This window comes from Delphinus delphis, chromosome 3 (assembly GCF_949987515.2).
Source record: "Delphinus delphis chromosome 3, mDelDel1.2, whole genome shotgun sequence".
NCBI lineage: Eukaryota > Metazoa > Chordata > Mammalia > Artiodactyla > Delphinidae > Delphinus > Delphinus delphis.
The window spans coordinates 24,820,058-24,831,999 of NC_082685.1; the positions used below are offsets into that span (position 1 = coordinate 24,820,058).

Consider the following 11,942-nt stretch of genomic DNA (forward strand, 5'->3'; position numbering starts at 1 on the left):
TTATCTTTGTACTCGTAATACCTTACACAGTTTCTAACGAACACACACACATACAAACACACAGTTTAATCTATACTATACTTGTCTCAACAGGGTTCAGAATAAATCAAAGGAGGCAGACTATCCCAATTGCTGGGAAAACATAGCTTTGAATAGAATCAGCAGCTCTCAGAAGAGAAATACGAAGAGTAAAAAGAATCTGGTCCCACCCTTCCATTAGACACTCATAATTCTTATAACCCCCTACAATCAGAAAACAGAATAAAATTCATTTACAGTAATTCATTAGTTTTTAACCTGGGAGATAGAAAATCAGCAAGTTATTATTCTAAGCTATAAAACAAATGTAACAAAGTCCTAATAAGTTCACTCTACCAAGAGTATGTACATTTTAAAACAAGAGACAAAAAACTGAAGGCTTTGTTTTTTTGGCCATGTTGCACGGCTTGCAGGATTTTAGTTCCCCAATCAGGGATTGAACCTTGGCCCCAGCAGTGAAAGCACCGAGTCCTAACCACTGGACCGCCAGGGAATTCCCAAAAAACTGAAGATTTAAAGCAAAGATCTCAAACTGGATTGCAGCCACAAATCAATGCCTACATATGAGTTTTGTTCAGCCCACACATTAGTGTTTTGAAAAAATTAAATTTTAACTGCCAGCACTTAAGTTGGAAATTTCATATAAAATTTCTGTATCCTGTTATCAAATGCCACTCCCTTGGGGGAGAAATATCAGACCTGACAACATTGGGTACATATTCTCAGGAAGATCACTTGAATTGAAGTGAGAGTTATTGCTTGAAACGGGCCTGTGCTTTCCAGCTTGCTCCAATCTCCAACCAGGCCCATTTTACAAGTAGGGAATCTTAAAGATTCTCAAGGGCTTCCCTGGTGGCGCAGTGGTTGAGAGTCCGCCTGCCAATGCAGAAGACATGTGTTCGTGGCCCGGTCCGGGAAGATCCCACATGCTGCGGAGCGGCTAGGCCCGTGAGCCATGGCCGCTGAGCCTGTGCGTCCGGAGCCTGTGCCCCACAACGGGAGAGGCCACAACAGTGAGAGGCCCGCGTACCGCAAAAAAAAAAAAAGAAAAAAAGATTCTCCAAACCACAGAATTAGCAAAAAGCTTGTTTGGGAACACAGGTAACTCCAGGACTTTCATTCTTAACCATTTTGCAACTCGACCTCCAAAATGAAAGGGAATGTGAAAACAGGTATTTAAAAGAACTGTACATGAATGTCTACTGCAGCTTAATTCACAGTAGCCCAAAATCTGGAAGCAACCCAAATATTCACCAATTGGTAAATGGACAGACAAATCGTGGTACATCCGTATAATAACAAGTACTCAATTGATAACTTGAAACAACATGAATCTCAAAAGCATTATGTTAAGTAAAAGCAGTCAGACTCGAAAGACAACACATTCTATGATTGCATTTATATGAAATTCCGGAAAAGAAAAAACTACAGTGATAGAAAGTAAATCAGTAATTGGGGCTGGGGTGAAGGGGAGCACGAGGGAACTTTTTGTGGTGATGGAAACATTCTATATCATGACTGCAGAGGAGGTTAAACAATTGCATACATTTGTCAAAACTAAAAATTGTGTGAATTTATGTAAATTATACCTCAATAAAGCTAGTTCTAAAAAGAGGTGTTCAGAAAAGGCTATAAAACTAGAGAGAAGAGTACTGCCATCTCTACCTGGGAAAGTTTCAGGCAAGGTGAGATTTGAATTGGGTCTCATCACAGAACAAGTTTAAGGCACATAAGAAGTAAAAAACACAAGATATAACTAGTAATATTCTGCACTGTAGCCTATGAGAAGTGACAACTCTGAATACAAAGAAAAATGCTTCGAAAAAGGAAATTCATAGAGATGGATAATTAGTACCTAGATAGGTATCAAAGACAAGTTGATTTCACAAGATTTCCCAAGAGGGAATCAACTCAGACATATATTGCTGTTCATATGCAAAATAAACAGTAATGTGAAAGAATTTTTGTTTTCTTTTTAAATAGAGCAAAATGAAAAGTAAGACTCAAAAAAGGGAAAGGAAACCTAAAGAGAGTAAAGGAAGGGATGGCGGCAAGGAGATGAAGTAAAGGTAAGGGACACACTGGGTCAGAATCAAAGGTACCTGGTGACCACAGATGAGAAGACAGAAGGGAGGCGTGTCAGACCTTGATGAGGGGCTAAAAGAAAAACTAAAAACTAGGGGGAAAGAGACCAAAGTCAGAGCTACAGAGACCTGAGTGCAAAGCAGGCCCAAGAGAATTAAAGGACAAGGGAAAGCAAAAATGTTCTTTCCTCCTAAATCTCACAAAGTAGTCCCTTCCTCTTCCATCTCCACCTCTGCCTTAGTTGAGGCCTTCTCATACCCAACCCCACCCTACACATCTTGTACACCTTTTAGACTTCCCTGACTTCCTTCACTAGTCTTCAAACCCAGTTCAAATGCCGTCTTTTCTGGGAAGCTTCTCCAACTTGCCCAGGCAGAGTTAGTAGCCCATCTTCCATATTCTCAGGACATGTTGTTCTAAATACTATAATGTTGAACTGCAATGTCTGTCTCCTCTACTCATCAACTCCAGCAGAGGATTCAGTAGTAAGGATGTAAACTCTTACTAAAAACAGTTCAAAAAGCTATAAAGTCTACCTCATCTTTTACAACACAAGTAGGATGTTTGAAGCCTTGCTGTTTAAAGGGTACAGTGAGGGAATTCCCTGGCAGTCCAGTGGTTAGGACTCAGTGCTTTCACTGCCAAGGGTCCAGGTTCAATCCTTGGTTGGGGAACTAAGATACTGCAAGCTGAGCAGTGAGGCCAGGAAAAAAAAAAAAAGGGTACAGTGAATCTTTCAAACAAGAGTATATCCACCCTGCCCCTTGTTTCTCCCTATAACATCAAGGACATTTTAAGTTTTGTTTTCATAATGCTTTAAATTTCTTGGTGAATGGCAAACATATAATAGGGAAGAAGGCAAATTGTACCAGGAATGGTGTGTAACAGTCAAAGGAACTTCCTCTACAAAACAAAAGGGGCAGCTTAAATTCGCCAAGACAAAACATTATCCGGAAGAAAATAAGTGTCAACAAAGAATCTGAAGAAAACTGAAGAAGGACAAAAAATCAGCAAGCTCATGACGCTTTCGTCAGAAACTTGTCAACATCAATAATACCCAAAGATAAATGAGTGGAAACATGACTTTGTAACAAAAAATGTAAAAGTGGTTTTGGCGTTAAAAGGACAGAATGACAGGATGATCAGAGTTGCTGGGAATTAGTGGAGAGATGAGTAGTTTAGAAAGCTGTTGGGGCAGGAGAGTTCCAATATAGATTTTTGGAAGGAATGTCATGAACTGGCATTGAAAAGGTATACTGTCATGAAGAGGCACACAAGGCTTGGCTGGCAATCGAATGGGATTGCAGTCACAAAGTACCATTTTCTCTCTCCCTCTCTTTTCTCTTTCAAATCAAAACCGCAAGTCCTGAGACTGACAACCTGCGACAATGACTAAGCTTCACCCGCTGACAGGGCTGGGGCCTGGAGGCCCCTGGAGGGGGTGGCCTTGGCGGGGAGATGGCCTCTCCCAGCTGCCCTGGGGCCAGGCTGGCTCCTCTGGGCTTCCAGGGAAGTTCCATCCATCCATTTTCAAAGATGTCAAACCACCCTTCTAACTATGGGGCCTCCTGTCAGGGCCAGACCAGGGAAGGCTATTTTCTATTCTGGGGGATTGTTGTAATTTAAATGATTGTTTTAATAAAAATTCTAAGTTGTAAAAAAAAAAAAAAAAAAAAGGCATACTGTCACGAAAAGGCATACAAGGCTTGGCTGGCAATGGAATGGGATTGCAGTCACAAAGTACCACTGCAGTCCCCTGCATCAAACTCCCTCCACATCTAGCCTTCCCCATTGGGGTAAATCAGACTTATTAGCCAGAATGATTTTACAGTGCTTCTCCCCCAAAGGGACCCTGCTACATAGATGAATAATTATCCCAAACAGCTAAGAAATAAGAGGTTTCACTCACATTTGCCAAACACCCAAAGACCAAGTGTGCCAAGAGCTAATGACAAATCCAAGGACAAAGCACAAGGTCTTTTTGTTGTTGTTTTTTGGGAGTGTGCGCACCTGGAAGGAATATTCAATGAGTCTAACTAACGGAATGTACCTGAAAAAAATTAACAAAAGAATTCAAGGGGTTTTTAGACATCATCGAAATAGCTTCTCTATAAACTTCCTTACAAGAAAGGGTCAATTTTAACATGAAGACTTTTTGTATGAGAAGATGGTGATTAATTACTCCCTTCCAAGTCAGAAAGCCCAACATCTCTACTAATAGCAGACTGACTTCACTGCCTTCCAGATAAGCAGTTTTTAGCGATTCACTCATTTATTTAAGTAGTTCAGAAGCACTAAAAGGTGTGAGGCACTGGAGATATAGAAATAAGAGGCAGACTCTGACCTCAAGTTGCTCGCTGTTAAGTGGGTAGAGAAATGCTGTAGGGTGGGGAAAGTCCTAATAAAGAGAAACTGAGAGGCAATCACTAAGAGAAAGAAAATTGAATCCAGATTTGGGATGTGGTTTCAAGCGGCCTGAAGCATTAGCATATTCAAAGTACAAGAGTTTGAGAACACAATAACTAACAATTTCCCAATATCCCTCTGTGAGATAGAAAAACATCCCCACTATTAACAAATTAATAAATTGAATTACTCATAGTCACCCAGGCAAACATAGGTTAACTAGAACTAGAAACAAGATTGAACGCCACATGATGCTTTTCAGCTTTAAGAGGTCAATATATTCTCTTTCCTGAACTTTCATGCTCATGCTTGAAATCCAGTTCAAATCAACAAGACTGGTGAAATATTACATAAAAACAAAACAAAAAACTACACATGAAAAAGTATTTGCCTGTGTAATATTTTTAGTTACGGCATCTCTGCTTCATTGGGCACTTAGCACCACCTGACATTTTCCAAGGAAGGGGAGTGGCGGCAACCTAAAAATTTTGGGGGTCTTCTTTGAAAAAGCACTCCACCTTATTTAGGTAATTCTAGAAACATCTCAGGCAACAACACAATCAATGTGGCTTCCAAATTAACTATATGTGTATATATATATATATACATATATATATATATAAAATATATAAATAAGAGCTAAGTGTGTTATCTATTCACTTGACCAACCTCTCTTCAAACAGCTGTACAGTTTTGTTACGAATGATGTGTTAAATGCACTTTTAAACCTCAACAGGACCATACCCTTGAATATACTGAGGTTCTTAGAGACATCTTAAAGCCAAATTTTTTTTCAATCACAATGCATCTCTAAAGTAAATAGGACTTAATAGTCCAACATTTACTTTAAATGGTTTTTCAGGAAAACACCTATTTGCAAATAAAATAAAAATATAGAATACAATGTTGCCACGTGCTCTTACTCTAAAAATTCTTCAAGGCAGGAGATATGTACATTCTGCAAGTGCTCAAATATTACTCGAAGTTCACGTTTATATATGCTGCAATAAGTTAACATCTAAGTACTTAAAACCCAGAGACTGATGTCTTGGAACATGGGTTGACAAACAAATTACAGCCTTCAAATACAGCCTGTTCTTATAAATAAAGTTTTACTGGGTTATAGCCCCAAACATATTGTCTATGGCTGTTTTCATGCTACAATTTGCAGACCTCAGTAGCTGTTACAGACACTACATGGTCCACAAAGCCTAAATATTTACTACTTGACCCTGTACAGGAAGTCTGTACAGGTTACACTATCTTAGAATCATTAGCACCAATGATCTGACAAATTTATGTCCAGTCTAAGAGTTTATCTACTCTGAAAGACAAACTACTGAATACGGTGAAAGAGGATTCATCCCCAAAACATCCAAGTACAAACCCACATGGAAACAAACCTCTGCTGAATCACTGAAAGTCTCGTAGTTGTCAATCTTGACTAAAAACTAAACTTTAAAAGCGAACAGGGAATTTAGTTCTCTTAATCTTTTAAAACTGTGCTACATTAATAGAATCAATATGCAAACTCACTGTATTTTCATTGTCACTTGTATTTAGTTCACCACCACAAGGAGCCATAATTATTCCTTTATTCCTTACACTGGCATCCAAGAACCCACACATGTTAAACTAGTAAACCAGACGAGACATAGTTTTTGTAAAAGCTTGTTTCCCCCTGTCATGACAGACAGAAAATGGGATAGTAAGTGGAGGATCCCAAATCTCTTCTTTTGGATATATTTAGCCTCTTCTATGCTTACTAGTCTAAAAATTCCAAAGATGCTTTATCAATCATATAAAAGAATTACATCCAAATAAGTCCTGTTGGATCTATTTACCATTCTTAGAATAAGAGAAAAAATAAGGTAATATTTTTATTTGTCATAAAAATTATATTTAATAGCTGAAGTCTATCAAATAATCAGGGATTATATTTTCATATATCATTCTTAACAGAACTGTGAGTCAATCATATCAAATTAATACAGAAATCGATAAATCATTTATTTACCAATTATTATTTTTCTCCAATTAACAAAATAGGATATAATGCAAATTCCTAAATAAAAACAGTCAACTCTTGAATAGCCCCTGCACGATATACCTAAGGCACGTTCCTAACCATAAGTGTTTAACCAAAGATGCAACAACAGCCTGGTACCCTTGACAATACCATTGCAGTCACAGATTGTAAGGTTATGTTAACATGAAACTAAATTAAGCATCTAATACGGCGGACAAGATGCCAAAATAATCGTGAACCAAATAAAGTAAAATAAGTTACTTTCTAATTACTCATACCATTTCCTCTTTCATCTTTGGTGTTTCTCCTAGCTATTGTGGATTACAAGAAAATGGGGAAAAAAATATTTAGAAGTACAACCAAGTGACAAACAGTTTACCACAAATCACAAGATTTACAAAGAAATCTTATTTTCTGCTTTTTTAAAAAGAAATAAGTCAGCTCTTGATCCTATTTCTCACCTGCAGGGTATTCGCAAGACAGAGTCTTAAAGAACCTTCAAACCTAAATAATTTTCTCATGGCTCAGTTTTCTCACGAAGCTAATTTAAGTTAGCTACTAATTTATGTAAGCAGGAGGGGCAAATTACTACTAAGCTAGGGCAAACACGAGGGGCCTGATCTTTAGAAGGTATCCTGATGAAAAAACGGAGACCCCGCCCAGCCCTTAACTTTTCTCGGCTTTTCTAGTCCTGGCTTCCTCTGTGCAAAATCCAGAAAAACATAACTTCCTCCTCACTGCTTCTATCTGAGGCCTGGTGCAGAAATTTAGACCGCTAGTTATCCAAGTACCTTCTTAAGGCTCAAGCTCGCTCAGAAACAGCAAAAAGGTTTGCCTTCTTGGGTTAAAGGAGGGCAATTACAGGGTTTGGCGGCCGGGTTTGTCAGGAAGCGTAAGGCCGAGAAAGAGGGCGAATCCAGAGACTGAGCTCCATCTAGTCCCAGGAACCACCCCCAAGGGGCGGCTAGACTGCCCTCGGTACTTCCCTGCCTCCTCTGCTCGGGTGGGGAGAGCGGTGGGTCGGGGTCAAGCTCCCCTGAGCTACTTCATCGTCCGATATGACTCGCCTTCGGACACCCGAAACGCCCCCGGCCCGGCTCCCTTGCCCTTTGCCCTGTCTCCTCCCCTCTCAGTGACCCACCACCACCGGTCCCCTCCCATCTAACATGGCCGCCCCACCCGGCCCACCCCGGCACAGCCTAACATTTGGGGGTCCGAGGCACCGCCTCCCCTACTCTCATTGGCTTGGCAGCCTTCATCCGCCTGCTCCATTGGGCAGCAGACCTGCCACTCTGCGCAGAAAGCTCCGCCTCCAAGCCGCTTCAAGCTGCTTTGAGAAGACATATAAACAAATCCCGGGAGGGAGGCCCCCGCTCGCCAGTCGCCGGGGCGGGGACGGGAAGGGGAGCGGCCACCCCCGAGACACCCCTGCCTGGAGCCCCCCAACCCCCAGCCCGCGCCTCCTCGTCTCCTGTCAGCCTGGTTCCAACCTTCGTGGCCCCGGCCCTTCCTCACACGCCCCTCTCTCTCGTCCTCCCCCGCCAGCCTCGCCTCCCCTCCCTTCCCCGGCCCCTCCCACCCGCTCGCTTCTCTGACAGGCCGGTTGCCGGCAGCCACGGCCCCGGGCTCCGAGGCAGCGGTGAAGGGCCGGGCGGCCTGGCAGGGCGGACGCCCGGCACTGCCCACCCCTGGCCTAGCCTGCCTCCCGCCCGTAGCTCCCTCTACCGCCGCCCCGCGCTTTTATATAACCATCCCGGGCCGGGGGTGGGGGAGGGGAGCCAGAACCCCCGTGACCGGCAGGCGGCAGCCTGCGGCCCGCGCGCCCCCAGACTCTGCCCTGGTCCTGGCCCCCGCCCCGCGCCGGCCCAGCGCAAAGCCCCGGCGCTGCCACCTCCTAGGCCAGCGGCCCTCCTCCGCCCCCCGCCCGGCTCGTCCCCTAGTCCTGGCCCCTGCGGGCTCCGGGTGGCGGGCAGCGGAGCTCACCTGTGGGAGTGGGGGCGGCTCAGGGGCTGGGTCCGGTTCCGCTGCAGGGGCCGCGGCCCCTCTCCATGCTTCCTCGGGTTTGTTTTGTTTATGTCCTTCCTGACGGGTTCCCGGAAATCGCGTGACTCGCCCCCCTCACGTGGGCCGCGGCGAGGAGGAGGAGGGAGGCGGGGGCCCGCCGGCCTCGGGCCAATCGCGAGGCGTCCTGCAGCCCGGCCAATCAGGAGATCGGCCCGGTGAAGCACCCCTATCACATGACGCGGGAGGGGCGGGTGGCCGGGAAAAACCAGAAAGAGGGGGCGGAGCGGGGGCTCGGCGCCTGCAGCTGCATTGTGGGCGTGGGCCGTCTGATAGCCAGCTACCCTCTCGTTTCTCGGCGCTGTTCGTTTACAAATGCTTTCACGTCCTGCATTCTATCTAACCTTAGAACTACGCTGTGAGGCCGGAAGTGCTCGTATGCCCATTTTACAGTTTAAGTTCACTGAAACTTGAAGGAATCTACGAAAACAGAGGGCATTAACTTAGGAGGGGGATTGCATCCACTTTCTGTTTTATGAATGTTCTTCGCATCTGAACCTCTCAATTCACTGAGAAACTGACCTTGCCTTCAGTCGTTCGATCATTCTTCCAACTAATATTTATTGCACACGTTTGCTCCAGACGCTGGAATAAACCAGATTTCGTGCACCTTTGAGACAGCGATCTGTACACAACGGTACAAACAGAATGCTACCAGAGCGCCTAGACAAACAAGCCTTCGTAACACATGTACCTGAGTGTGTGTGTTTCCTAATTCTATTAATAATAACACGCAGTGCTAATACACCAATTTTTCAGACGGGGAAATTAAGGCTCAGAGAGGTTAAGTTACTTGCTCAAGGTCAGGCAGTTTGTAAATGACCCAACTGGGACTAGAACCCAGTTCTGTCATCACAGCCTGCGCTTGCAGACTGCTCTTTATTCTCCTTAAGGGCACAGAATTCATCTTCTGAGCACAGAAATCTGATTTTAGTAAGCATTGGGAAAGGACGATTGGGGAACAGAAATGCTTGACTAGATTCCTTTAGGATGCCAGTTTCCTCTTAGGAGTAATTGCCTTTGAAAAGGTGGCTCCTCTTTGCACACATATAGAGAAGTAGTAACGTCAATGTCAAAACCATGGACTTTTGAATCAGAGAGTTTTATAGGTCATAAGCTTCAAGAGGACAAGGACCAGCCTGTATTGTTTATCCTCTACCTTTCATGCCTGCCACATAGTCATTAAATACTCGTTGAATAGCAACCTGGATTTGAAACCTTGCTCTACCGTGTGTGAATCAGCACAAATTATTTAACCTCGTGAGGCTCCACTGTAAGTAGCTCATGGGGTTGATGTGAGAACTGAGCGAAAATAATTCGTATAAAGCACTTACCATAGTGCTTCAAATATAGTGAGCACTTAATGAATGACAGTATGATTAGATTGTTTCAAGGACATTATTTAGAAGATCCACAGCAGACTAAATACAAGCAAGGATAACTTTAGACTTCAGCAGTTAAACAGCTACTGAAATAATACTTTTGTACACCATATTAATAGATAAGTATATGTAGATACCAAAGAGGACAGTAAAAGTAAATCTCACCTCTGTATCCTTCAAAATGCCTTAGGGTCTCAATACCCAATGAAGGAATGAGTATTTTCCCGATTGCACAGAAGTAGCAGGACTATAATTATTTTCCTAAGTCTAACATACCACCTTCTAATTTTCCACATGAACTGGAGTTTAAAAATGAAACCCCAATAGAAAAACTAGCTTGGGAAGTTTGAGCCATGTTCCTCTCACTCATTCATGAGATTCATGCATTAAATCTCTGTAGGTCACAGATAATCCTCTCTCGTAATACTATATTTGGAAAAACTCCAGCAGATGGTTAGCTTTTCCACTGTTACTGCCCTTTGAACATAAGTATTTTCACCTCCTCTACTGGGCAACAGTTTCTTGGGCTCAAGGACCACCCAGATTCTTCTCCCAGCACGAGACTCTGCCCATTGAAAGCACTTACTAATGAATTACGTTGTATTCCCGCCTTTGCATGTTCTGTTGTCTTGGAAAGGACAGACTTTTGGCTAACAGAGACCTTTCCATCAAGCTTTATTAATGACTACTTCCTGCTCTGAAGTGAATGAAATCACTGACTCCTAATTGATTTCTGTTTCTCTGGGCTTTATCCTGCCAGTCAAAGTTGGCAGGGAGTTAGGACTCTGGAATAGCACTGCTTTGAGTTTCAGAAGGCTCCTCTTGTTCTAGCCACAAAGCAGTAACCAACTGCCATGACCACTTCCAAAATGCTTAACCTTGATATTGCAGAACCATTTACATACTGGGATAGCCTGAGTCAGAAAACTATGTTTTACCCAAATATGAGTCAATGGGGTAAAAAAGTAATACTTAGGACTCCACTGAATTCTTGAAAATAATTTTTATTGTTTGATTAGGTAACATGTTTACACTGTACAAAATTCAAAAGGTACAAAAAGTATTCAGTGAAAATTAAACCTCTCTCCCACCCCTGTTCCCGGGCCACTCATTTCTCCTTCTCAGAACCAACCACGGTTACCCACACTCTCTGTATCCTTACAGAGACATTGGAAATGCAGACATTTCACCCACTTTAAGCCTTGATGTATTTGAAACACTGTTCTTGGCGCCAAGACCCCAGTTGGAGCTCTACCACCAACTATGAGACCCAGGGTGAGGGGCTCGACCTCTCTGGGTTCCAATTTCTTCACCAGGAGGAACTGGGCTAGAACTGGATGTTCCCTATGGTCCTTCTAACTTTGAGTTCTCCTGAAAGCATTAAAATAATTGCCACAGGTCCTAACTTTCCTTTTGACCTAAAGTTTGCACTGTGTTTCCTTTTGACCTAAAGTTTGCACTGTGTGTAATTTTTCATTGGAGCACAGACTGAGCCCTGCCTGCTGGTCATGCACATATCTTCTAAATGAGTGTTTTCCTTTTGAATCTGTGTTTTCTTTCCAGACCCATCTGGATCTGTGTAATATGTTAAGATTTCACAGCTTTAGAAGTGAGATTAATTAACTCAAGATTAATCAAGATCTCCAGGAAAAGCGGTGTCCTTCTGACACTTTTGAAAACCAATTTTCTTCCTGAGAAAACTGGAGTGTTGCTGAGGGTGAATCTAAAAGGGATACTAATTGATGTTTGGCAATTGGCACCCATCCCTCCTAAAAAATATTCTTTGGGGGAAGAGAAAAGATCAGTTCTTCCCATAGCCTCAACCTCTCAATAGGATGCAGTGTTCTTTATGTGACAGCTCTGAGCTTCGGTTTCTTACTCCTCCGGGGAGGCACCAAAGTTCAGCCCCAAATGCACTTTCCTAGTCGATCATTTACTTA

At 43.1% G+C, this 11,942-nt stretch overlaps 1 protein-coding gene across 2 annotated transcripts in view; it reads right to left on the reverse strand.

Annotated features, from left to right (window-relative positions):
• CREBRF (CREB3 regulatory factor) overlaps nt 1-8,720 on the reverse strand; it is a 65,421-nt gene extending 56,701 nt beyond the window's left edge. Inside the window, exon 1 of one of the 2 annotated variants that reach the window (XM_060008375.1) lies at nt 8,543-8,720. The gene's annotated coding sequence lies outside the window, so the exon portion shown is untranslated. Of the gene's footprint in view, nt 1-7,350; nt 7,580-8,542 lie in introns of those variants that run through there. The other variant, XM_060008376.1, reaches the window with a different exon arrangement.
• Between the last annotated feature and the right edge of the window lie 3,222 nt (nt 8,721-11,942).